We start from the raw sequence: 27,992 nt of genomic DNA, 5'->3' as shown, positions 1-27,992 counted from the left end.
TTTGGCTATAGTTGTGGTTCTCCAAAGGAAATCCGATATTCTCTATAACCTTCAACTCTGATACCATTTCTGTCACACCCCGCTAAAGCGGAAACACGAGGCATGGCAATATAAAGTGTTTCATAGCAAAAGTTAAAAGACAACACCAACCATAGTATTAAAAAGCATTACAAATTTACAATGAGTTTGAACAAATTTTTAAAATAAATTACAATGTAAACTAAAATACAACACATGTAAATGCTCCTCAAAGTGAAGTGTCCCTAAGTGCCACTTACTCGATGATTCCTGAAAAAGCATGTAAAACGAGCATCAACTATAAAAATAGTTGGTGAGTACTGACATGTTTATAACATAATATAGTTTGAAATCATGATAATCAGAATATTGATAACAATTTCCATAAACAATGTTGATTTCTAAAATAAGTAAATAAGTTTTCATAAATAGAAATTCGTTGCTAAAGCGAGTAATAAAGTTTTCATAAATAAAAATATATTGCAAAAATGAGTAATAAGTTTGCATAAACAAAGTTCGTTGTCATCATGAGAGATAAAGTATGTTGCCCAAATGAGATGCAACGTTCATATTCTCATGGAAAATAAAGTTCGTTACTAAAACGAGTAAACAAGTTTCATTGCTATAATGAGCAACCAAGTTCGTTGATAAGACAAGTAAATAAATTTCCAATAACAAAATTTCGTTGCTATAATAAGTAAGCTTGTTTGTATGTAAATGAGCAAACAATGAGTTCACAACCAAGCCTATGACTGATGCCCTATCAAGATCTATGCTTATCGTTCCATAGATTATATGGTATCATGCACTCAAGCAATCGGGCGAGTGAGGAGTTGTCAATTCCTAATAGCGCTATCCATAATGACCATTGGCTCAAAGAGTTAATGGTTGGATTAAAGTGTAAGAGAAGGGACTTAAGACGATAAGGCCTCATGTTTCAAGTTGCATAAACATACATAGCAAAATATAGCAATCAAGTTTGATACAAATCAATTTAAATACAATGAACAATAATTAGTTTTTTGGACATGCTTTTCCACCCCAAAACATAAAAACCGAAAACAGGGGGAGTCGTGAATACTCACAATATGCAAAATATAGCAACTAAGTTTATACGAGACAAATAAATACAATGAACATAAATAGTTTAGGACATGCTCTTCCACCCCCAAAACATTTAAAAAAAAACGAAAATAGGGGATTCTTGTATACTCACAATATGCAAAATATAGCAACCAAGTTTATACGAGTCAAATAAATACAATGAGCATAAATAGTTTAGGACATGCTTTTCCACACCAAAACATTTAAAAACCGAAAATAGGGGAGTCGTGAATACTCACAATGCTTTGAGATAATGCATATGCTGACTTGAACTACATTCCACTTGTACCACTATCAATTCCTACACGATGTTACACACTAATGAGTCTCTAATAGAAAGCCAATACTAGTATACTTGCTACTAAAATAGAATTATGCCAATATTGTGTTAAAATTTAATATTGTTAAGTCACAAACATTTTCTAAAATGGTGAAATTTTATAACTCATGTGATTAAGATAATTTTGGATATATTTTCCAGATTTTTGTAATATTAATTGATGGTATTTCAATACATTTAAAGGTGTTTTAAACTCCTAAAAATCCATAATATTATCAAACAGTTTCCAAAAATTTTCAAACTTTGTATTTTCAATCTAAATAGAGTAGGGGTCTTCAAAAAATTTTCCCTTGAATTTTTGATGTGACTAACTATTTTTCTAAAATTTTAAGCCTTCATAACAATATAAATTCGTGAAAAATAGTATTCAGATGATAAAAATTCTCAAACTTTTTATAATACTGCCACTAAACATACTTAAGCTGGGAAAAATATAAAACTGGGTTTCTAAACAGTTTATCCCGATTTTATGATTTTTGTGTATTTATTCTAACAAAAATAGAAATAATTAGAAGACAGTTTCCAAAATTGCCCAAAAGTTTTGTAGCACTGTTATTATACATATAGAAGCTGAGAAAAATATAAAAGATATTTTTCAATTAGATTTGCTATTTTTCATTGTTTTAATCTCTTGAATAATCATTAATTGGTGAATAATTATCAAACAGTTAAAGTAAATTACCAAAGTTTTTGCAAACTTCATTTACAGTGTACATAATTCGGGAAAAATACCAATGGTGATTTTTATATATTGTAATCCGATTTTGTGGATTTAAGTGTATTTAATCTTAGAAAATAGAAGAAAAATAGCATACTTAATAGAAAAATCATCTAAATTTTTATTTAGAGTTATATTATATTATAAGGTCTTCTGGTAAATGTTCATGAATGTTGGATGAGTAGAAGTTTTTTCCTATTATTAGTCCATTTTAAATAAAAAAATCATGGAAAAATAGGTATGCGTTATGAAAAATTCTGAAAATGATTTTCTGAGTATTCCACATGAAGTAGGATCTACAAATAATCTTAGGTAGTCTTTTAAAATTCCCTAAAGTGATTTTATGATTTATTTGAATTAAACAAAAAGAAAATTCAAAACCATACCAACTAGTAACCAAAATCGATGAAACTCACTGAAATGTCATTATTTACTTTAGGAGTCATTGACGAATTTACCTAGGATTTATAGACCCCAGAAAGTATTTTATATGATTTATTGCCCTATTTTATTGCAATAATTATAATAATTCGAGAAAAATGAATTATTTTCTGAAAATTTACAGATCGTATTATTTTATTAGTGGTATTCTTGAAAAAATCGGATTTGAACAAAAAAGAGTTTTAGATATTTATTTGAGAATAAATCCTTTATGAACATATTTGAAAGCTTTTTAACAACAAACTTTGATCATCTTGCATCTAAGCTTGAAGATCATCACATGCATGTTGGTTTGAAGACCATTCATGAGTTTGAAATGTTCAAAATTCGTTTATGAAAGAAAACTTTGGATGCATGTGGTGTTTTTCCACCAAAACATGTAGAAAAGTGCATTTCCTTAATTTTGACTTAGGTTTAGGTCATGGGACTTCACCATCTACAACATGCATGTTGTTTTTGGATGAAATCCTTCCACCATCATCATCAAAACCGTGAGTAGGTGCAAGTGTTCATGATTTTACAATAGAATGGAGAAGATGAAGAAGAAAGTGTAAGAAAAATAACAAAACTTGAAGGAAAAGTGAAGTAGAAATCGATTTTACCTTCAAGAAGACCACAAGATGGTGAAGATTTTGAGTTTAAGGAGTGTTATTGAGTCCTATTCCTTGGAAATTTCGTGGTTTAGAGGGTGGAGAAGATAGAGAATGAAGTTGGTGTTAGAGAGTGTGAGAGAGAGTGAAGTGTGGAGGAAATGAGAAATGGTTTAAATTTTTGAGGAAATAGAGTATTTGGGTTTTCAAGTAAGAGAGAGAGGAGAGAGGTCCGAATTTAAGAGGTTTATTACCATCTTTTTCTCCTTTTTATTTATAAAATCTAAATCTTTTATAAAAATATCAACTATTTATAAAATATGCAAGTTAACCAACTTTTTATGCATAAAACTCTTGATTTTTTATTTATAAATTAGGGGTAAATATTAATGAGTTAAATTTTATTTTCCTTGAATGCATTGTCATAATTTTAATTATTATAAAATCATATTATAAGGTTCATAACTATTATTATAAAATTTTTCGGGTTAAAGTTTATAAATATGAGTTTTTAGGGTTTTTTTTAGGGTTTTTCAAATTTTGCTAAACTTTAGATATCAAGATAGATTGAATTTTGGAGGCATCAAATTATTTTTGAGTCTTATAACTCTTTTATTGTTATAAATACTGTTTGTAATTCCTTTTTGACGGTTTATTGGCATTTATATGTAGTGGTTCCGAGATTCAAGTGAACTTGAAGAACCAAGTATACTAGTCATAGTTTCAACTTTGACTTAAGTTCCACGAGACTCCGACCTAATTTCTACTACTAGGTCAAGTGCATAATGTGTGTATATGTTTCATGACAAAGTGTTCGAGTCAAAGAGCGACCCGAATATGGATAGTCACTACAGTTAAGTACTTATAGAATTCACATATCAATGTGAAATCTAAGTACACTATCCATCGATTCTACTTGTTTCCTAGTTTTTAGTAGGTTATAACTTAGCATCTAGTTACAAAGTCTAGTATGTGTCGTGCCTATATGTGCAACTAAGTTTATTGAAATCCAGAACTCTCTCAAATTTGACGGTTGTCACATATATTTTTGTTGTTGTTGATGATTTTTCTATATTCACCTTGGTATTCTTTCTTAGACAGAAATCTGATGCCATTCAGAAGCTGATAGATTTTATGAAGCAGGTTGAGGTACAATTACGAAAGCCTATTCTGAAAATTGGTATACGAAAGCCTATTCAGAAAATTCGTAGTCACAACGGTTCAGAATTCAAAAATTGTGCATTTGAATAATTCTTAACTGGCAAAGGGATTTCTGACAACTTCTCATCACCTTACACTCCATAGCAGAACAGTGTAGTTGAAAGACGAAACTGGTCTCTTTATGAAGCTGCAATTCATTTGCGAATCTACCTTTGTATTTCTGGACCGATGCTGTTGCAACCGCGTGTTTTACTCAGAACCGATCTTACATTAATAAGCGCTCTCTAATTACTCCATATGAAATTCTTAACAATCGGAAACGTAATGTTAAATTCTTTCATGTCTTTGGATCCAGGTGATTTCTATTCAATTCCAAAGGAAATCGGAACAAATTTGGTGAAAAAGCCGATGAAGGAATCTTTCTGGGATATTTGGTAACTTCAAAGGCATACCGCGTTCTGAACAAAAGATCAAAGAAAATTGTAGAAAGCTACTACGTTACCTTTAATGACAACTACATGAAGAAATATCATAAAGAAGATTGTCAGTCTGGGGAAATCTTCCCGACAACAAATTCTATGACGATTACTCTTATAAATTTATATGAGAAATTTCTAAATTTGTTTGATGAACCTGAAAAGGAAATTTCCTCAGAATCAAAGGCCAGGGATAATCAAGAAGATGAATTAATAAAGATTATTAATAAGGTTGTTGAAGACAACGACAATCCTGCTAAGCACCCAATTCCGAATGAACCTCAGGCAGAACCTTCTGATGCTTCCGTCCAGGGGAGAGTTCCACTCCAAACCTCAATACCGATGTTCCATTCCAGGGGAGAATTCAATTCCGAACGACGAGTCACATGCAAACTTCCAGGGGCATAATGAAAATAATGACTTGGATATACAATCGGAATTTGAAGAAGTTAATGCTGAAATTTGATCCTGCCTATGATCAGAACTATCCTCCAATGTCTAAATGGACCAGAGGTCATCCATAATTGCAAGTGATTGGAGACTCATCTTCAGGAGTTCTTACACGTTCTCAACAAAAAGAGAAACAAACTGCATTATTTTCTAAACTGGAATTTTGCATGTTTAATTCATTCATTTCTAAAATTGAGCCTCAAACTGTTACAATCGCTCTTGATCATGTAGATTGGGTTCAAGCTATGTAGGAAAAGGTAAATGAATTTAAACGATATAAAGTATGGAGATTGGCTCCAACTCCGAAGGATGCATATATAGTTGGAATGAAATAGGTGTTCCAGAATAAGATAGATAAATAAGGAAACCCAATTTGCAACAAGGCAAGGTTGGTAGTTAAAGGTTACTGTCAAGAAGAAGGTATCGACTACCAAGAGACGTTCGCACCATTGGCTAGACTGGAATCAGTTCGTATTTTTCTCACCTATGCAGCTCACGAAAACTTTCAGGTATATCAAATGGATGTGAAGTGTGCATTTCTGAACGGAGAACTTGAAGAAACAATCTATGTTGAAAAACCACCAGGTTTTGTGAACGAAAGATTTCTGAATCATTGCTATGTGCCGGATAAAGCGGTATATGGTCTTAAACAAGCTCCGAGGTCATGGTATGAAACTCTGACTCGTTTCCTTAAGAAATCTAAATTTAAACAAGGTATTGTTGATCCTACATTCTTCCGGAAGAAGGAAGGTAACCATCTAATGATAGTTCAGATTTACATTGATGACATTATTTTCGGATAAACTAATCCCAACTTAACAGCTGAAATTCGAAAAAAATGGAAACTAAATTTGAAATGAGTTCTATGGGTAGAATTAACTTTTTCCTTGGCTTAAATATAAGACAGAGTTCAAAAGGTATAATCATCAATGAAGAAGCCTTCACGAAGACTTTATTGGCGAAATTCGGAATGATAGGTGATTCTAAAGTCAAAGTTCCAATGGCGTTCGAAACGAAACTCACTCCTTCTCTTGATAAACCAGTAGCTGATATCACTTTATATCGACAAATGATCGGGTCACTGTTGTATTTAACTTCCACTCATCCTTGTAACACCCATCAAAATTAGGTCAATAACAATCACATGTGATTATGCCAATCATGTAATGTGATTTTGTTAAACTAGAAAAGTGACAAACTTACTATGTAATTCGTGATAAATTCTAATACAAGTATGAACGTTTATGATACAACTCAAAGTATACGTCCATATGATTCCAAAAATATAGAGAACGTCTAAATCTGACTTCGCGTGAAGAAGTTATGATAAACCGAACACTATAAATCTCTATAATAAGAGGAATTTAAAATAGACTTAGAATTAGCTATTGGAGTCTAAAAGAGAGTTGTAGTGCTCGTAAATACCTACGCGTGGATATAAAGAACGTCAAAAACGGAGTTCGTATGCAAAAGTTATGGCCTTCCAAAGATGTCGCTGTTAGAAACCCTAATTTGACTGAACTCACGACGTGAGGAGTCAAACTGCCACATTTTGAAGCTTGAAGTCTACGGAACGATAACTCAAACGCTCATGATCTGAGCAAGGTTTTCTCACGACGTGAGGACGCTGTAGGACACAAATCGTGGCTAGAAAACACGCGTTAAATCTATGGGATAACTCTTACCTTAATTCACGACGTGAACCTATCATTTCTCACGTTGTGAGGGCCAAAAATCAGCCTATAAATAGCCATTTCGACCCCAAGGCTTAGTACACCTGATCTCCTTCCTTCTCTCTCGTTTGCTGAAGCCGTTTCGCTTCCCGAGCCCGGTGATCGCGAACCGCTGACTGTTTTCAGTTAGATTCTATCGAAGCACGATATTAAGTTGAGTTTCACGGCCCCACTTTCTAATATTTTTGGGGGAAAACACATGCTAAATATTGTATATACGTTACTATTATGTCTATATGATGAGATATTAGTATCAACGTAGATAGTTATATTAACCGGGATATAGTTGTTGTAAATATAATATTTTGAATATATACAACTATTATCAACTTGTTAGCATGTTATTATACTAATTTAGATCTTGAATTATACTTAGGATTCTATATATATGTTGTGTGCAATATAGTTCCGAAGTTATATTCGGAAGTTCTATATGCTAATTTATAAAGTATGTTGCTATTATTGGTTTTATGTCAAGATAAAACTGGGTATGTTATATGTTGTTATTGTTAGTTTTATGACAAGATAAAACTTGGTATGTTATATGTTGTTATTGTTAGTTTTATGACAAGATAAAACTTGGTATGTTGTATGTTGTTATTGTTAGTTTTATGACAAGTAAAACTTGGTATGTTATATGTTATTGGTTTTATGTCAAGATAAAACCTGGTTTTACTTCAAGTTATAGCTGTTATATTGCCTAAATGTTATGAAGTTAGGAGTAATGTTTAAAAGCATAGTCTAGTAACTTAGGGTTTTAGACACGAAAATGCTTTTTTGTTAGAGCTATAGAAAGCCGTCTAAGTCTACATGAGTAATTGTATTCATCAACTAAGATTGGGGATCTTAGCGGAAATCCTCTAAACTGTAACTGTTAATCCCATGTGAGCGAGGTAGTCGGGTCTAATTAGTATACGGGTTGACACACCCCACTTGTGATTGTTAGCTACAATCAACCATAAGCGAGTGACAATCTATCCTTTTACTTGTTATTGTTCCGGCGTCGATGAAGCGTACGGTGTTGTCCTCATGGAAATCATCAGTGGGTTGTCCTCATGGAAATCATGAGTGGGTTTTATCAGAGGTATTATGTCAAAACAACAGTTACAGGCTCATGGTAGCAAAATTTTAGAAGCATTATACTTTGTCAATATACAAGTATAAATGTTAAGTATAAGTTTCCCAAGGACTTATACTCTAAGTATAAAAATCGGATAGGTATATTACTTGTATATTAAGTAGACCACTATACCTATTCTACTTACTCGTATAGAATTGAAATAGATTTATACGTAGCGGTTTTACTCGTATAGAATTGAAATAAGATTTATACGTAGCAACTTAGTTTGTATGGAATTACAAACATTTATATTTTTAATATATAAGACTTATAGGTATATACTTATTTGGTAAGTAAACCATTATACCTAGGATATATATATATATATATATATATATATATATATATATATATATATATATATATATATATATATATATATATATATATATTAATTGTTTGAGAGTCAAAATGATACTTTCAAAACTAAACTTTTGAACTTGGAAAATGTATTATTTTTATATGGAGTCAAACCTGTGAACTCACCAAGTTTATGTTGACGTATTTTTAAATGCATGTGTTTTCAGGATGTTGATAACTATGATACAAGAAATGACGTTACACCGCCCGGTGTTTCCGCCGACGGTCGGGGTGTGACAGATTGGTATCAGAGGTATTAACTATAGTGAATTAGTAATTTCTTAGGAAAACACGACTATAGTTTAGGGCTTACTCTGTTAGGTTTAGATATATCCCTTAACATATAAATAAAAGTATTATTTAATTCTACTACTGAGGGACTAATTACGGGAGCGGTGACAGGATAGACACGTTTCTTGGGTTGCTGGATTTCAGAACGGCTCTATGCTAAAACGATCCTGCCCATCGACTGTCCTGACTGGCCGGTGCCTTATCAGCTAGACCTGAAGTGACAAACAATAATTAATAATACTCGTGATTACAACAAACACAAAGATATAGAGTTATGTATGAACTCAGTCCCGCGATGAGAACACATGTATATAACCCAAGAATATAGAAAACCCAAACCCTCGATAAGAATTCAACGCAAGGTTTTAGGTCAAACTACTTAGTCGAGTTTTATTGTACATGGTACGAACCACAACTAAACGTAGACTGATCACCTATGTTTAATTATGGTCATGCCGATGCACAACTAAACTTGGATACGGTGGTTAATAGACTAAAACACTTGAAGATTGTAGAAGATTCAAGATAGATCTCAGATCAGGATACCATCAACTCAGAGTACAAGAAGACGATGTTCCAAAGACAACATTTAGGATTCGGTATGGTCAATCTAAGTTCCTAGTTAAGCTTTTGGATTGACCAACGCTCCAACAATGTTCATGGACCTCATGAATAGTGTTTGCAAACCGTACTTGGATAAATTCGTGATAGTAGTTATCGATGATATATTGATATATTCACAAACCAAGGAAGAACACGGTCAACACTTGCAAATAATCTTGGAACTACTGAGAAAAGACAAGTTGTATGCGAAATTCTCCAAATATGAGTTTTGGATTAGAGAAGTACAATTTTTAGAACATGTAGTTAGTAACAAAGGGATTCATGTCCAACCCTCCAAGATTGAAGCAATTAAGAATTGGGAAGCACCAAAGACACCAATAGAAGTACGTCAATTCTTAGGACTTGATGGCTATTACCAAAGATTCATAGAGAATTTCTCCAAAATAGCCAAGCCACTTACAACACTAACCCAGAAGGATATGAAGTTCAACTGGGAAGACAAACAAGAAGCTGCTTTTCAGAAACTAAAGCAAATGTTGTGTAGTGCACCAATCCAATCCCTTCCAGATGGGACAGAAGATTTCGTCGTATACTGCGACGCATCAAATCAAGGATTGGGATGCGTGTTGATGCAAAGAGGAAAAGTTATCGCCTACGTATCACGACAACTTAAGGTGCATGAGAATAATTACACTACCCATGATCTTGAATTGGGAGCTGTAGTTTTTGCACTAAAAATCTGGAGACATTACTTATACGGTACTAAGTGTACTATTTTTACCGACCACAAGAGTTTCCAGTACATCTTCAACCAAAAAGATCTTAATATGAGACAACGAAGATGGGTCGAATTGTTGAATGATTACGAATGTCAGATTCGTTATCATCGCGGAAAAGCAAATGTGGTAGCAGATGCCCTGAAGAATATATTAAACCCTGTCGGGTACGAGCATTAACTATAACTATCCATTCTAACTTTACCGCACAAATTAGAAAAGCTCAACTTGAGGCTCTAAAAGAAGAAAACATCAAGAACGAAGCTTTGCGAGGTATGGAAAAGTAACTTATGCAAAAAGATGACGGAACGCGACACTTTATGAACCGAATTTGGACGCCTAAGTTCGGTGGAGTTAGGGACTTGGTCTTAGAAGAAGCCCACAAGTCCAGATATTCCGTACATCCAGGCTCTGACAAAATGTACTTAGATTTAAAAGTACATTATTGGTGGCCAAACATGAAGGCTGAAATTGCTACTTATGTGAGCAAATGCTTGACTTGTTCTAGAGTAAAGGAAGAACATCAAAAGCCTTCAGGTTTACTTCAACAACCGGAAATACCTGAATGGAAATGGGAGCAGATATTAGTGGACTTCATCACTAACTTACCCAAAACTCCTAGTGGGTTCGACACTATTTCGGTAATAGTCGATAGATTGACTAAGTCCGCCCATTTCTTACCAATTAAGGAGAACGACAAGATGGAGAAGCTGACTAGAGTTTATCTTAAGGAAATTGTCAGATTGCATGGAGTTCCAAATTCTATTATTTCTGACCGAGATAGTAGATTCATTTCACGATTTTCGCAATCTCTACAAAAATCCTTAGGAACACGTCTAGATATGAGTACAGCTTACCATCCACAGACTGATGGTTAGAGTGAGAGAACCATTCAGACTTTAGAAGATATGCTCCGAGCCTGTGTAATAGACTTTGGAAGTGCGTGGGATACTCATTTACCGTTAATTGAGTTTTCCTACAACAATAGTCATCACACCAGCATCAAGGCTGCACCGTTTGATGCTCTTTATGGACGAAAATGTCGTTCCCCAATATATTGAACAAAAGTTGGAGATACGCAAACGGCCAGAGAACGTACAGGCGATACCTTACGCACTGGACCAGAAATAATCCACGAGACAACTCAAAAGATCGTGCAAATTTAGGATCGATTAAAGGCAGCACGCGATCGTCAGAAGAGCTATGCTGACGTAAGACGTAAGCCTTTGGAATTCCAAGTTTGAGATAGAGTAATGTTGAAGGTCTCTCCTTAGAATGGCCTGATTCGATTCGGGAAATGAGGCAAACTAAACCCGCGATATATAGAACCTTTTGAAATTCTAGCGAGAATTGGTTCTGTCGCATATCAACTTAAGTTACATAAAGAGCTAAGCAATATCCACAATGTTTTCCCCAACTAATTAACACTTCCTCGTCTACAAGATAAATTTCGGGACGAAATTTCTTTAACGGGCGGAGAATGTAACACCCATCAAAATTAGGTCGATAACAATCACATGTGATTACGCCAATCATGTAATGTGATTTTGTTAAACTAGTAAAGTGACAAACTTACTATGTAAATCATGATAAATTCTAATACAAGTATGAAATTTTATGATACAACTCAAAGTATACGTCCATACGATTCCAAAAATATAGAGAACGTCTAAATCTGATTTCGCGTGAAGAAGTTATGATAAACCGAACACTATAAATCTCTATTATAAGAGGAATTTAAAATAGACTTAGAAATAGGTATTGGAGTCTAAAAGAGAGTTTTAGTGCTCGTAAATACCTACGCGTGGATATAAAGAAAGTCAAAAACGGAGTTCGTATGCAAAAGTTATGGCCTTTCGAAGATGTCGCTGTCAGAAACCCTAATTTGACTGAACTCACGACGTGAGCATGAAAACTCACGACGTGAGGAGTCAAACCACCATATTTTGAAGGTAGAAGTCTACAGAACAATAACCCAAAAGCTCACGACGTTTTCAAGGTTTTCTCACGACGTGAGGACGCTGCAGGACACGAATCGTGGCTAGAAAACACGCGTTAAAGCTATGGGATAACTCTTACCTGAATTCACGACGTGAACCTATCATTTCTCACGTCGTGAAGGCCAAAAATCAGCCTATAAATAGCCATTTCGACCCAAAGGCTTAGTACACATAATCTCCTTCCTTCTCTCTCGTTTGCTGAAGCCGTTTCGCTTCCCGAGCCCGGTGATCGCGAACCGCTGACTGTTTTCAGTTAGATTCTATCGAAGCACGATATTAAGGTGAGTTTCACGGCCACAGTTTCTAATATTTTTGGGGGAAAACGCTTGCTAAATATTGTATATACGTTACTATTATGTCTATATGATGGTATATTAGTATCAACGTAGATAATTATATTAACCGGGATGTAGTTGTTCTAAATATAATATTTTGAATATATGCAACTATTATCAACTTGTTAGCATGTTATTATACTAATGTAGATCTTGCGTTATACTTAGGATTCTATATAAAGTATGTTGCTATTATTGGTTTTATGTCAAGATAAAACTAGGTATGTTATATGTTGTTATTGTTAGTTTTATGACTAGATAAAACTTGGTATGTTATATGTTGTTATTGTTAGTTTTCTGACAAGATAAAACTTGGTATGTTATATGTTGTTATTGTTAGTTTTATGACAAGATAAAACTTGGTATGTTATATGTTATTGTTGTTATTGGTTTTATGTCAAGATAAAACCTGGTTTTACTTCAAGTTATAGCTGTTATACTGCCTAAATGTTATGAAGTTAGGAGTAATGTTTAAAAGCATAGTCTAGTAACTTAGGGTTTTAGACACGAAAATGTTTTTTTGTTAGAGCTATAGAAAGCCGTCGAAGTGTACATGAGTAATTGTATTCATCAACTAAGATTGGGGATCTTAGCGGAAATCCTCTAAACTGTAACCGTTAATCCCGTGTGAGCGAGGAAGTCGTGTCTAATTAGTATACGGGTTGACACACCCCACTTGTGATTGTTAGCTACAATCAACCATAAGCGAGTGACGATCTATCCTTTTACTTGTTATTGTTCCGGCGTCGATGAAGCGTACGGTGTTGTCCTCATGGAAATCATCAGTGGGTTGTCCTCATGGAAATCATGAGTGGGTTTTATCAGAGGTATTATGTCAAAGCAGCAGATACAGGCTCATGGTAGCAAAATTTTAGAAGCATTATACTTTGTCAATATACAAGTATAAATGTTAAGTATAAGTTTCCCAAGGACTTATACTCTAAGTATAAAAATTGGATAGGTATATTACTTGTATATTAAGTAGACCACTATACCTATTCTACTTACTCGTATAGAATTGAAATAGATTTATACGTAGCGGTTTTACTCGTATAGAATTGAAATAAGATTTATACGTAGCAACTTAGTTTGTATGGAATTACAAACATTTATATTTTTAATATATAAGACTTATAGGTATATACTTATTTGGTAAGTAAACCATTATACCTAGGATATATATATATATATATATATATATATATATATATATATATATATATATATATATATATATATATATATATATATATATATATATATTAATTGTTTTAGAGTCAAAATGATACTTTCAAAACTAAACTTTTGAACTTGGAAAATGTATTATTTTTATATGGAGTCAAAACCTGTGAACTCACGAACTTTATGTTGACGTATTTTTAAATGCATGTGTTTTCAGGATGTTGATAACTATGATACAAGAAATGACGTTACACCGCCCGGTGTTTCCGCCGACGGCCGGGGTGTGACAATACTGACATTATGTTTGTTTTGTGTTACTGCGCTCGATTTCAAGCCAATCCTCGAGAACCTCATATGTTGGCAGTCAAGAATATCTTTCGGTATCTAAAGCAGACTACTTCTCTGGGTCTATGGTATCCATCGAATTCTGGATTCTTTTTCCAAGAATATTCCGATGCTGACCTAGGTGGATGTGGCCTTGATCAGAAAAGCACTTATGGGGGATATCAACTTTTGGATGGCAAGCTTGTAAGCTGGCAATCTAAATAGACATGTGTATCCTTATCGACTGCTGAAGCTGAATACATTGCAGTAGCATCTTGTACATCCCAAGTAGTGTGGATTCAGAACCAACTTAGAGATTATGGTATTAACATGAAGAGAATACCTCTTTATTGTGACTCGCAAAGTGCTATAAGAATTCACTACAATCCAATGCAACACTCTAAGACAAAGCATATAACACTGCGATATCACTTTATAAAGGATCATGTCGAGGATGGGAACATAGAAGTTCATTTTGTTAGATCCTCATATCAGTTGGCTGATATCTTCACAAAGGCTCTACCTGAAACATCATTTAATTGGATTTTACAAGGGTTAGGAATGATCGAAGCTGACTCAGTTCCGAAACCATCTTCATAATTGCCAAAGTTACTGTCCATGCTCTGAATGGTTCCGAGCTTCGGAATGTTTCAGAATTCACTGTTAACATCCCTAATGGTTCCGAGCTTCAGAATGTTTTTGTTGGGTTATTTAATGTATAGTGTGAAAATTTACTATGTATGTATTTAGCCTTTATTAAACGGATTGGGCTTGTACATCCGCATTTATGCTGCTAGGGTTAGGCTATAAATAGTGCATGCATGTATTGTATTAGGGCTAATCGATTGTATTGCCCTCTAAGCTTGTATAGAAAATTTCTCGTCGAACTCTTTTGAAGCTTGATTATATTGAACATTCGGCACTTGTTCAATAATTGTTCTTGTTGTTTTGATTCATTCATCTGTCTATAGTTTATTGTTCTTACAATTGGTATTAGAGCAGGAGATTGTGTAACTCATACGCAAATCTTCTATCGAGTATTATTAGGGTTTTTGAATTTCTAGTGGATATGTTCTTGTCGTCTTCATCGCTTTTATCGATTGTAGACGTAAGATCTAGGTTCTTGTTTTGCTCTAAACTCGATTTATTTTTACACATCTGATTCTATACAGGTTTTTGTTGAATCAACAACATGCAGCACGAAGATCCTCACACTCTTTCTTTCAATATGTCTAGCAGCATTAAATCTACTACCAGGATCCCTATTCTTTTCCCATAGGATTATGAGGTCTGGGCTTTGCACGTCGAAGACTGTGTTTTATGTCTTGAAGAACACAACTCAACCATATTGGAAGGAATGACACAGGAAAAGTTTACTCACACAAGAATAAGGAAAGTTATCAAAACACAAGCTGAATACAATGCTCTTCTTGTTCAACATGCAAATATTCCTCAAGATGAGAAGGAAAAGTTGCAAACTAACATCAAGGCATTGAGGATAATAAGGTTTTCTCTATTACCAGATACTTTTCGTTTGGTAAGTGCGTGTGATATGGAAAAGGAAATATGGGATAGGTTAAAGGATCTCTATTCAAGGGATGCAGATTTAGAACATTCTGTTCAAACGTTGCTTCTATCAGAGTTTGGTGCTTTTGTTCAAAAGCCAGACAAAGAAATCGATCAAACATTCAATCATTCTAATCAACTTTTAAGTAGGATGTTGAAACACAAAATCAGACGTGAAATAATAGAACAAAAAGACACGTTTATGAATGGTTTGAGATCGAAATGGAAAGTTGTAGTGTCCACGGTAACAGCTCATGAACAATTTAAGAGTTATACCTTGGTGAAGCTTGTGGGTATTCTAAGATCCCACGAAGATGAAGTAATGAAGGATGTGAAGTTTGTGTCTAGAATGGGGTCGATGGCTGTGGTTAGGAAGGGTAAAAATGTAGCTGAAGAAGATTCGGAATCTGACCTCTCGGATTGTGATCTTATGAAAGAGGAATACGCTCTTATGGCATCTAATCCTAAGAAGTTTGCTAAGAAGAACTTTTGGGCATTTCAAGAACATAAACAGACTGGGAAACTACAGTTCGGACAAGAAAAAGGATGAGAACTTTAAGAACTCTCAAAAGGAAGAAGAAAAAAAAGAGAAGAAACTATTTGGAGATTCTGGATATGATTGCAACTACTGCCATGGGAAGAATCATTTTGCCAAAGAGTGTATGTTGAAGAGACTGAGTGAGAAGAAGGAAGAAGAAAAGGATGAAGCTTATTATCTTCAAAAGATAAAAGAGCTTAGAAAGAAAAAGAGTGCTAATAATGTGAAGCCTGCTTTGATTGAGCAGGAAGATGATGATGGGTTAGGACGTGATGAAGTCTTGTCAACGGATTATGAGAATGAGTAGGTTTGGAAGCCTACGCATGGTGGATGTTTCATTGCAAAGTATGATGCCAAGGAGTATGAAGGCAGGTGTTTGATGGTTCAGAGCGGGGTCTCGGAACAAAGGGGATACACAACTGACGGTGGCCAGTTCTCAGAAAACTATTTTGCTGCAAGGCCTGTTTCGAAACAGGTGAGTGAATGCCAGAAAGTCATCAATAAGGTACACTAAATACTCTTGTCTCGTAATATTCCTTTTACTCGTTACGAATATGAATTAGATGATTTAAATTATACTGTTTCTAATTTTAGTGATAGTCTTAAGCGAACACGTCTAAGCAATTCTAACCTAAATGATCAAATTCAGCAGGGTAACAAATAAAAGTGAAGAAAAGGAGAATATGGATAGAGAAGCTGGAGTTAGAGCTTAATAGGTCTAAGGATGATGTTATTTACGTTAAGCGAGACAATTTAACACTTTTAAAACAAAGGAATATTTTTTGTTTGATTGCGAAGCGGTTATATTTTAATATTACTCAATTGCATCTTGATTGTGAAATAGGAAAAAAGATTCAAAGAATGATTTTACCCTTTGCCGAATTGAAAGAGGATGAAATCGATGCAGAGTGCTATAAGTGTGAATCCATTGTGTCTTCTATTGATGTCTCTGAATCTTACAAAATTGGACTTGACAAAATTGAAGCATATATTCAGTCCAAAGAACATAAGAGCATGTTAAAACAAATATTGGATGAAAATGATAAAGAACAGATTCAATCTGATACTGTGCAAAAATTTGACTCATTATGCACTAAATTGAGTTCATAAAACACTTTTGACGCTGAAAACGTTTCTGAATTTGACGAAAGTGACATGAGTGAGATTTCTGTAAAGGATGAGATTGATTGTTCGACATTTGTGCGAAATGAAGTTGAACCAAAGAAAACTTTGATTTTGGAAAACTCAATTTAATATATTCGTGTTGTTGAAAACAATGGTTCAGAAGTTTTAAGAGCTAAAGCCACAGTATTTCCGAAAGTAGAAACCGCCCCGGATCAGGTTTTGGTAAAAATTAGACTGGATAAAACAGATACATCTGAATTAACGTCCATTCTTAATGATGATAATCCTGATGGTTGCGATGAATTTTTATGGTCAGGACCAATAGATAATGTTGATGAAACAAAAGGTCTTTCCCAAATGACCTCATGGAAATCGAAAGGAAAATACGTTTTGGAACCTCTGAATCATGTTGACTATCGTTACGACCAGGCAGGGACAAGTGGTACAAAGAATGTCCCTAGTGAAACGTCATCTGAGCAGACAACCACACTCGTTAGAAAAGAGAAACCTAGAGCTAACATTCATAAGTAACCTGAGGAATTTATTCCTAAGAAATGTCAAATGAATGCTAGATATATGAAGAACTTCCAAGAGAGAAAACGATTTTGGAAAAACAAAAATTCAAATCATTATTCTGTTAATCCAAAAAGGTCTTCAACTCAAAATACGAATTCTTCTCGTTTTCCGAAACCGAAATCTATATCTTTTTCTCAACCACTGGTTTCAAAACCTCAAGTTTCAAAACCTGCTGAAAAACCTAAAACTAAGTTTTCTCCAAAGAAAAATGTTTCAAAATCTGTCAATACATCTAAGGATGTTAAGGGCAAAAATAAAGTAGTTTCGGAACCAGAGATTTCTCTTGAGGAATTAGAAGTGAACTTGAAACAGGAGAGAAAGGTTTTTTAGAAGAAGATGGCTGAAAAACACAAGGATTTTATTCAAAGAAAAACAACTCCTATTGAGGTTAATCCTTGTGATAATAAAATGAAGGTTTTTAAAATATTTAGAGGAGAAAATAGTGTTTTGTTCAAAAGAACCTAATGGGTTGATACGAACATAACTTTTCCTATTTTTAAGAAAACCTCACCATGACCCAAGAAATTTTAGGTTCCTAAATCACTCTAAATTTTATATGTGATCAGTGACGAACAGTACGATTCTGAATGGTACATTGGCAACGGTTGTTCGCGTCACATGAAAGGAAGGTGAGGAGAGCTAAGGGAATTTCGATCACTAAAGGACTGTGGCAAAGTAAAGTTCTGAAACAATGCAACAGGAGAGATCAAAGGATATTGCATGATTACGAATGGCGCATTCTCCATTCGGAAGGTAGCATACGTGGAAGGCCTGCAACATAATCTAATAAGTGTTTCTCAACCGGTTGTACGTACAGGGCTGGAAGTATCATTCGATAATGAGGGATCAGATATCATTGAGAAGAAGACAAAGGCAGTGCTTCTGAAATCCAAAAGAAAGTGAGAGATGTTTCCTTTGAACATAAAACGGATCACCGAAAAGCCTTCAATTTGCCTACTTACGACAGCATCTTCGGATGATAGTTGGTTATGGTACCGACGACTCTTGCATCTGAATTTAAAGGACATCAACAAACTTGTACTTGGTGATCTTATACGAGGACTCCCTCTTCTGAATTTTGAGAAGGAACATCTATGCGCTGCATGCCGACTAGGAAAGCAAAGTCGCAAAAGTCTTTCGACTACTATAAACACCAAAGTAATCGAGGCGCTAGAACTATTGCACATTGATCTTTGTGGCCCATCTGCCCTCGAGAGCATTGGTGGTAATAAATATATTCTAGTGATAGTTGATGATTTTTCTAGATTCACTTGGGTTTATTTTCTTAGACGGAAATCAGATGCAACTTCCAAACTAAAGAACTTCATCAAGAAGATCGAGCACAAATTGCGAAAGCCCGTTCAGAACGTACGAAGTGATAACAGTTTTGAATTCAAAAACTAAGTGTTTGAAGAATTCTTGACAGAAAGAGGAGTCGCTCACAACTTCTCTACAACTTACACTCCTCAGCAGAATGGTGTCGTTGAAATACGAAACCAATCTCTTTGCGAAGCTGCAAGGACTATGCTATCATTTGAGAACCTTCCATTATATTTATGGGCTGATGCTATCGGAACTGCCTGTTTCACTCAGAATCACTCTCTGATCAATAAGAGATTACTTATCACTCCTTATGAGATCCTAAATAAACAAAAACCTAACGTTAAGTTTTTCCATGTCTTTGGTTCCATGTGTTTCATTTTTAATTCAAAAGAACAACGGAACAAATTCGATGTAAAGGCTGACGAAGGAATCTTTCTGGGATATTCTCTTACTTCTAAGGCATATACAGTTATGAACAAGAAATCCAAAAGGATAGAAGAAACCAATTATGTCACGTTTAACGATAACTATCTCAAGAAGTATCAGAAAACTAATTGTCAAGCTAGAGAAATCTTTCCTTCAACAAATCCGATGACTATTCCTCTTTCAAATCTTTATGAGGAATTCATGAATTTGTTTGATGAGCCCGAAAAGGCTATTTCTTCCAAATCAAATGCCTCAGATAATAAGGAAGATGAATTGAAGAAAATCATTGATGATGCTGCCAAAAATCGTGGAAATGAGCCTCCAATTCCGAAGACTACTGAAATTTCACCTTCTCCACAAGATACTAGTGCTCCAGTTTAGGGGGAGGGTTCCACTTCAACCTCCACGACCGATACACCTATTCAGGGAGAGAATTCAAGTCCCGAAATCACCACTGACATTCCGTTACAGGAAGAGAATCTGACTCCGACGCTCAATCGGAATTCGAAGATGTGAATGCATAATTGGATCCAACCTATGATCCGACCTACCCTCCATTGGCGAAATGGACCAAATATCATCCTAAATCACAAGTTATCAGAGCTACAACTTACGGAGTTCTAACTAGAGCTCAACAAAAAGCAAATCAAACTGCATTATTTTCAAAAATGGAATTTTGCATGTTTAATTCATTCATATCCAAAATTGAGCCCAAAAACTGTAAAGATTTCTCTTGATCATTCTGATTGGGTGTAAGCTATGCAGGAAGAGCTTTATGAGTTCGAGCATAATAAAGTATGGAGATTAATCCCAAACCTTAAAGGATGCATCTGTGGTCGGATTAAAATGGGTATTTCAGAATAAGATTGACAAGGAAGGCAATGTCATTCGGAACAAAGCATGATTGGTTGTAAAAGGGTATTGCCAAGATGAAGGCATAAACTATGAATAAACTTTTCAGACCAGTTGCAAGGCTAGAAGCTGTTCGGATTTTCCTTTCCTATACAACACACAAGAACTTTGAAGTCTAATAAATGGACGTAAAATGTGCATTTCTGAATGTTGAATTAGAAGAAATAGTCTATGTGGAACAACCAGCTGGTTTCTTAAATGAAAAATATGCAAATCACTAGTACATATTGGATAAGCTTGTGTATGGTTTAAAACAAGCACCACGTGCTTGATATGAAACCCTTACTCGTTTCTTAAAGTAATCTAAGTTTAAACAAGGCTCGGTCGACCCATTTTGCAAGGTCTAGGAATGATAGAAGTTGAATCGGTTCCGAAATCCAATTCGTAATAGGATTCTACTGTTCATGATCCAAACTTCGGAACTGTTCAGAGTTCACTATTCATCAGGGTTTCGGAACACGTCGTTATACTTTGCATATTAACTGTCTTCCGAATGGTTCGGAGCTTCGGAACGCTTCGGAAGCCACTATTCACTTGAGTTTCTGAGTCTTTTATTTTATTTTATTTTCTGTTTTTATTTTCTTTTTCAGAAAAATCAAAATTTACAAAAACATTTCCTTAATTTCTGTTTTTATTTCTTTTCTGAAAAATAAAAAATCACAAAAATATTTTTTTTATTTTCTATTTTTTTTTCAGAAAGTCGAAAAATTCCAAAAATATTTTTCTTTGTTTATTTTTATTGTGTGTATGTGTTCTTTTCAGAATATGTTCTTATTTCAGGTACACCTTGTGTTATCCTTAATTCAGAACGATAGGGCATATATGAAATCCCGAATCCATGTATTATTTAAGTGTTCCTAGAAGCATTCTGATGCATGTTGACTCAAGCCTCTGAGACTCTATATTTAAAGCCGTAATGGAACTTTCACTCTGACTGTTTCTACCTACTCAGGCTGAAATTCGCATAAGTCATTGAGGTACCTTACTCTTCTCACAATGAGTTAAGAGTTGACTGCTTAGTCATTCATTTATAGCAGAGGTATACCTTCTTTAGAACCATATTTTTATTTCTCCATCAACCTTACTTTCACAAATGTAACCCTTGAGACTTTAAGAAATTATCACTGAGGTTTATGGTTATACAACATCTGTGTTCATGATCTTTAAATCGTTATAACCACGATTTGAGTGAAACCCAAAATCCAAAACCACTTTCTGAATTGACGGTGAACAATTAATATGTTAAAGAATTTTCACCAAGGAATTGACATAATTAACCTTTTTGGTTTGTACCTCCAAAAGCATGAAATCTCATTTTTTATTTTTTAGTGATCTTGATGAAATGCTCTCGTCCTAAGACATTTCTTCCCAAAAGATCCAGATTTATTTTTTCTTGAGATTTTCAAAATTTCCCTTGTTACTCAAAATATTTCCACAACTTACTTGTTTTTATGGCTACAATGGTCAGACAAGTACTTCGTTCAGATTTTAGAACTTATGTTGAGTTTCGCAATTCGATTGGAGCTTTAGCCACCCTTATTAGCCTATGAAAAAAAGCCTTTCACTATTTCTCATTAAATAGATTATCGTAATTCAACGGGATGCCACACAAGCACTTCCGAATCTTTCTTGATTCTGGGAAGACATCGTTGCCTGAGATCAAACTGATTTTGTATCGATTTTTAATTGACATCACTTTATCCCACAGATATAAAATTATTTTATTTCTTTTTCTTTGGCACACTCTTGCACAAAATTCTTTATGATTTTTCTAATTCTTGTTCTGATTCCGATTGGTTACTGATTATTCTGAGAACAGGTTATGGTGAATAATGATTTATCTATATTGTCGAAGTTTAGAAAAACTTTTCTATCCCCCATCTGAATGGCCTATTTATTCTTCTCTTCAAGGATTTCTATGAGAGAGTTACTGGATCAGATAGCGCAAGTCGCCTATTCTACACAATCATCTACGACCTTTATCACGGTGTGAATCTCGACTTTGGTTCGATTTTATGGACCTAGTTGATTCAGATTACAGTCTCTTCTACACGTCATACCAAGATTTCTTGTGCTAGATTTTGGTCGGTTATTGTCAAAAGGGTTCTTTATCACTACAAGGTCCCTTTGATGAAAGACTCTGTTATGGATGCCATTCCAATCTTTCCGACTTCTTCGTTCATGTTGTCCGATCCATCTAAATTCAGCTTTGTTGGATCTATTCCTGAAGTCATGCTAAAAAGAGTTCCTTTGGACAATACGATTGTAGGTGAATATCACAAGCAACCCTCTTCTGGTGCTCATCCAATCATCGAGGAATTCCAAAAGATTCTTGAAGAACTCAACAAATCGAAGCGTAGCGGTAAAAGAAAAGCGAAGGCCAGTTCTTCTAAAGTTTTCAAGACTCCAAAGAAGAAGATCAAGAAAGCTGACCGAAAACAAAGATCACCTTCACCTGTTCCTGAGGAGTCCGAATCCCAAACTCAGTCAGATGTTCGAGGAGGTGAACAGATTCAGAAACGAGGTAGATGATACAACAACAACTTCGGAATCACCAGCGTCTCATCTGATTCTGAAGGTATCTTCTCCACCTCCCACTTCACACCACTTTCTGGTTCTTTTCAGATGCACTCTCCTCCAACATCTCCGGCCACCACATCATCTCAAATCACGACTACCACACCTATCACCATAGCTCCATTGCCTAAGATTTATGTTGGTATTTCTCAACCACATATATGTTTGGGTCTCATAAAGCTGTAATTGAGACGTTGACGAAGGAGCATGCCAAAAACCTTACTGCCTCCACCAAAGCAGTTGAAAATTCCAAGAAACCGTTCGGTAAACGACCGAAAAAGTCAAAAGAACTACTTGCCTAGGTTTTGCAGTTTATGGCCGAATTTCGAACCACTTCGGATCAAAACACAGCTACAACAAACAAGGTTATCACCATTCTCGGAACAACCCTTCGAATTGAAAAACAAGCCCTTTTTAAGGTTCGTTCTCACCTTATGGTTGATAATGTCGAAATGTGTGCTACCATTGTTTCCAAGATTGAGAAGCTTCAGGAGGATCTTGCAGCTGAAAATGCGATAATGGAAAAGTTGGCTAAGAAGACTGAGAAAGTCAAGGTTCTAGCTGCTAAACTAAAGTACGCATCAACACGTCTAGATCACCTCGAATCCGATAAGACATTATGTCGAAGCTGTATTTTTGACATCAATCAGTACTTGCAAAGTCTTGTCGAAAATTGCGATTCAATGCTCCCAATCTCTGTCCGTCAGCACCTCTCTGAGAAGCTTAAGCCAGTCTTCACATTGCTTAACCAGTTAGAGGGTTTTTTGGGAAGTAGTGCTCTTCCAAAACAAGGGGGAGATCAAGTTACCAATGAAACTCACAAAGAAGATCCTAAACCCCAAACTAAGCCAAAAACCGATGAGCATCAAGAAGTGAAATCGAAAGTTGACCAGAAGGATAATGAAGATTCTAGGTCAAGAGGCAAAAGAACGGTGTTTGATGATGATGAGGAAGAAGAAGAATTATCTGAAGGAGAAAAGATTATCAACAAAAAGAGGGATAAAGAGCTCGATGAAATTGCGCGTGTTCGTAAAGAACTTCAAGCTCAAGAAAGGGATGCTATGGCTGCGAAAGTTGCATTGAAGACTCAAGAGTCCCTTTTTCCTCCGTGGACCATGGAAAGGATGAGCTTATTTACAATCCAAGTTTTCATTGGTTGGAGCCTTTACTTTCCTTTGATCTGGTGAATTCGGCTGAGTCTCAGTTTGACTTTCCTATCACTCCGAAAGCATTCTTGTTCAGATGCTTTTAGCATATTGAGAGGGCACCACTCTTGGATGATGATGTCAATCACATTCTCTTCTCTTTCAACATTAAGTATGGAAAGTGTCAAATTCAGATTTGGAGCTTGCAGAAGTTGGTCGCAGTCAAAGTCTATGCGGCTTTTCTAGTTGAGAAGTTCATAAATGTTAGGTTTAAAGGTTTCAGAGGATCAAGTTGTACCGAAGTTGAGTTCACTCTCATAGATTTGCCATGTATGAATCTGAATCACTGGATCTCTCTGTTTCTGATTTTATCTAAGGATGAACAGAAGTACGAACTGATGATTGCTCACGTGAAAAGGATATTGATCTGCTACATTCACGAAGTAGCAAAGATGGATGTTGAGATTGTTGTTGTGAAGAAGAAGAAGCCTGTTGTGAATACCGAACCAGAACCAAAGGACTTCCGAAAGCTGAAACTAGGGAAGATCAATAAGGAAAACTGGAACGTCGTGTATCAACGAAGAGAAGGGGAAAATGTGGTGAAAAGCATGTTTTTCTTGGTTGACAAGCATGTGTACCATACAGCTACCATGAACAACATCTTAGGTTTGATTGCAGCCACCAAGACAAACAACGCTGATGATCTGAAATGCTTCACTGACATGATCAAATGGTATCTCATGTTCCAAAATACTCTTCTGAATATGATGACGAAGCTGTTCCAGGTTCAGAAGGTACAACAATGAAGAATATCCTTTCTTATTTTGACACAAAGGGGGAGATTGTTGGGTTATTTAATGTATTGTGTAAAAATTTACTATGTATGTATTTAGTCTTTATTAAATGGATTGGGCCTTTCCATCCGCATTTATGTTGCTAGGGTTAGGCTATAACTAGTGCATGCATGTATTGTATTAGGGTTAATCGATTGTATTGCACTCTAAGCTTTTACAGAAAAGTTCTCGTTGAACTCTTCTAAAGCTTGATTATATTAAACATTCGACACTTGTTCAATCATGGTTCTTGCTATTTTGATTCATTCATCTGTTAAGAATCTATCGATTTATAGTTTATTGTTCTTACAGTTTTGGAATTCACTGTTCATATTCCGAATGATTTCGAGCTTCAGAATGTTTTGGAACTCACTGTTCACATTTCGATTGGTTCCGAGCTTTGGAATGCTTCGGATGTTACTGTTCATTCTCGCTTCAGAACGTTGTATATCCTTTATAAATTAAGTCTCATCCGACTGATTCCAAGCTCTAGAATGGTTCAGAAGTTACTGTTCATTTAGGCTTCTAAATTCTTTTCTCACAGTCATTTTTCTCAATTTCTATTTTTCAAAAATCTCAAAAATATTTTTCTTTTATTTCCATTTTTCATTTTTATTTCAGAACATCAAAAATATCAAAAATATTGTTCTTTCATTTCTATTTTCATTTTCTTTAAAAAAATTCAAAATTTCAAAAATACGTTATTTGTTTCTGTATTTTTCTTTTCAAAAATCAAAAACATCAACAACATGTTATTTTCATGGAATTGACATTCTTTTCTCAAGTTAATTTTCTCCCTTACCTTAATTTAGAACGAAGGGGCATGTATGATTCCAAAACTGTATACTAGCTAAGCGTCCGTAGAAGCATGATGTTGCATGTTGTCCCAAGCCTCTTGGACTCTATGTTTGAAGGCTTAATGAAACTTTCATTCCGATTGTTACTTCCCAATCAGGCTATCAAATCACATAAGTCATCGAGCTACCTTACTCTTCTCATACTGAGTTAAGAGTTTACTGCTTAGTCTTACAAATATAGCAGAGGTACATTGTATTCTTTGGAACCAATTTATATATTCTTGATCACTTTCGTGTTCATAAACGTAACCCTTGAGACTCTCAGAAATTACGACTGAGGTTTATGGTTACACAACATCTGTGTTTATGATCTTGAAATTGTTATCAGCACAATTTCGAGTGAAACCAAAAATTCGATTCCCATTTCTGAATTGACAGTGAACATATTTTTGTTCTAGAAAATTTAACCAAGGCATTGACGAATAAAGCCTTATTGGTTAGTACTATTACAAATTTAGAATCTTAATTTATCTTTTTGCATGATCTTAATGAAATGTTCTCGACCCAATTCATTTCTTCCCAAAAGATCCAAATTTCTATATTTTTTGAGATTTCAATTATATCCAGTCACTTTAAAGAAAATCTAAAGCTTACTGCTTATTATGGCTACACCGGTCAAACAAGTACTTCATTCAGATCTTCGGACTTATGTTGAGTTTCAGAATCTGGTTGAAGCTTAAGCCACTCTTAAAGCCTACTAAAAGAAGCCTTTCACAGTTTCTCAATAAACTGATGATCGTAATTCAACGGGAAACCACACAAGCACTTTAGAGTCTCTCTTGACTCAAAAGGAAGAGATCGTTGCCCGGGATCCATCTGATTTTCATGTCAATCTTGTTTGACATCACAAAATCCCCAAAATTAGATTTGCTTTATTTTTTTTATCTTTGACACACTCTTGCACAAAAATCCTTGTGATTTTTCAAATTCTGGTTTTAATTTCGATTGGTTACTTTAATATTGAGAATAGGTCACGGTTTGAAAGATGGTGGTTTGTTTAATGATTCCAAAATAGACGAATTTCAAGAAATGAAAACTCAAATCAGGCACGACTTTCGAATTCCCTTACACACGCGTATCTATTACAACCACGTCTGACACCTGTAGATAAGCTGTCACGATTTTACTGGCTAATTTTACAGCTTAGAGGAATTTGAAATGGCGGTTTCTCTCTCAACTCATCACATACCATATAAAATGTTTTTGAACGGTTCACTTTTTCTCACCGCAAACACAATTCTCAAAACCCTCAAAGCAAAAACCATTCTCTCTCTACTGTTCATCATCTTCTTCAACACATCAATGGCAGGTTCATCTGAGAACATCTCCTTCGCTGACCAGTCCGCCACTGTCATCATGCTTATCGTGAAGCCCAACCAGAACCTGATTCTTGATCTCGATTCATTTTGCTACACTGAAGTGATCATGCCAATGATTAAATACCTTAAATTCTCCCACCTTAACAGGCCTTAACAATGGCATAAACTGTTCCCCTGGTTCATCTCTCAAAGGCATACTCGTCTGCTATCTACAGCAAAGAAAATAATATCTTCCACTTCGAGGTTGCCTCTCACAAGACCTCAATCACAAAGCCCCATTTCAGCAAACTTCTAGGGCTTACTTTACCTGAAGTTCATGTGGATCCAAAGTCGATTCCAACCACTTCTTTAATCGAGATGTTCTATCAAATGGGCTACGTTGGTGACATCTCCCTGCTGTCCAAGTTCAGGAAACCCTTTCTTCCTCCAATGTGGAATGGGTTGTTTACCTTGTTGTTCAAGAGTTTCTCTAAGAGGGTTGCTGGTTCATACAGTGTAAGTAAATTATTCTACACCCTTCTTTATGGGCTAAACCATGGTGTCAATATTGACTATGGTTCTTGTAAGTCCCGAATTTTACTTGTGTATCAATCAGATCCAATTGATGATGCGGAATCCCAATCAATTGGATCAAAATAGAGAAGAAGGAGAAGAAGAATAAGATGAATCTAATGTATTAATGATATGAATGAAGATCCTTACAAGAGATTCCCATACACTCTCTTCTTCTCTCTAGTTTCTCTCTCTATCACACATTAGAGTACACACCCTTGACAAGTTTGATACCGGATTTCGTCTGATACCAATTGTAA

This window comes from Lactuca virosa, chromosome 2 (genome assembly GCF_052849685.1).
Source record: "Lactuca virosa cultivar CGN04683 chromosome 2, Lactuca_virosa_CGN04683_v6, whole genome shotgun sequence".
Classification (NCBI taxonomy): domain Eukaryota; kingdom Viridiplantae; phylum Streptophyta; class Magnoliopsida; order Asterales; family Asteraceae; genus Lactuca; species Lactuca virosa.
This window is presented reverse-complemented; position numbering follows the sequence as displayed.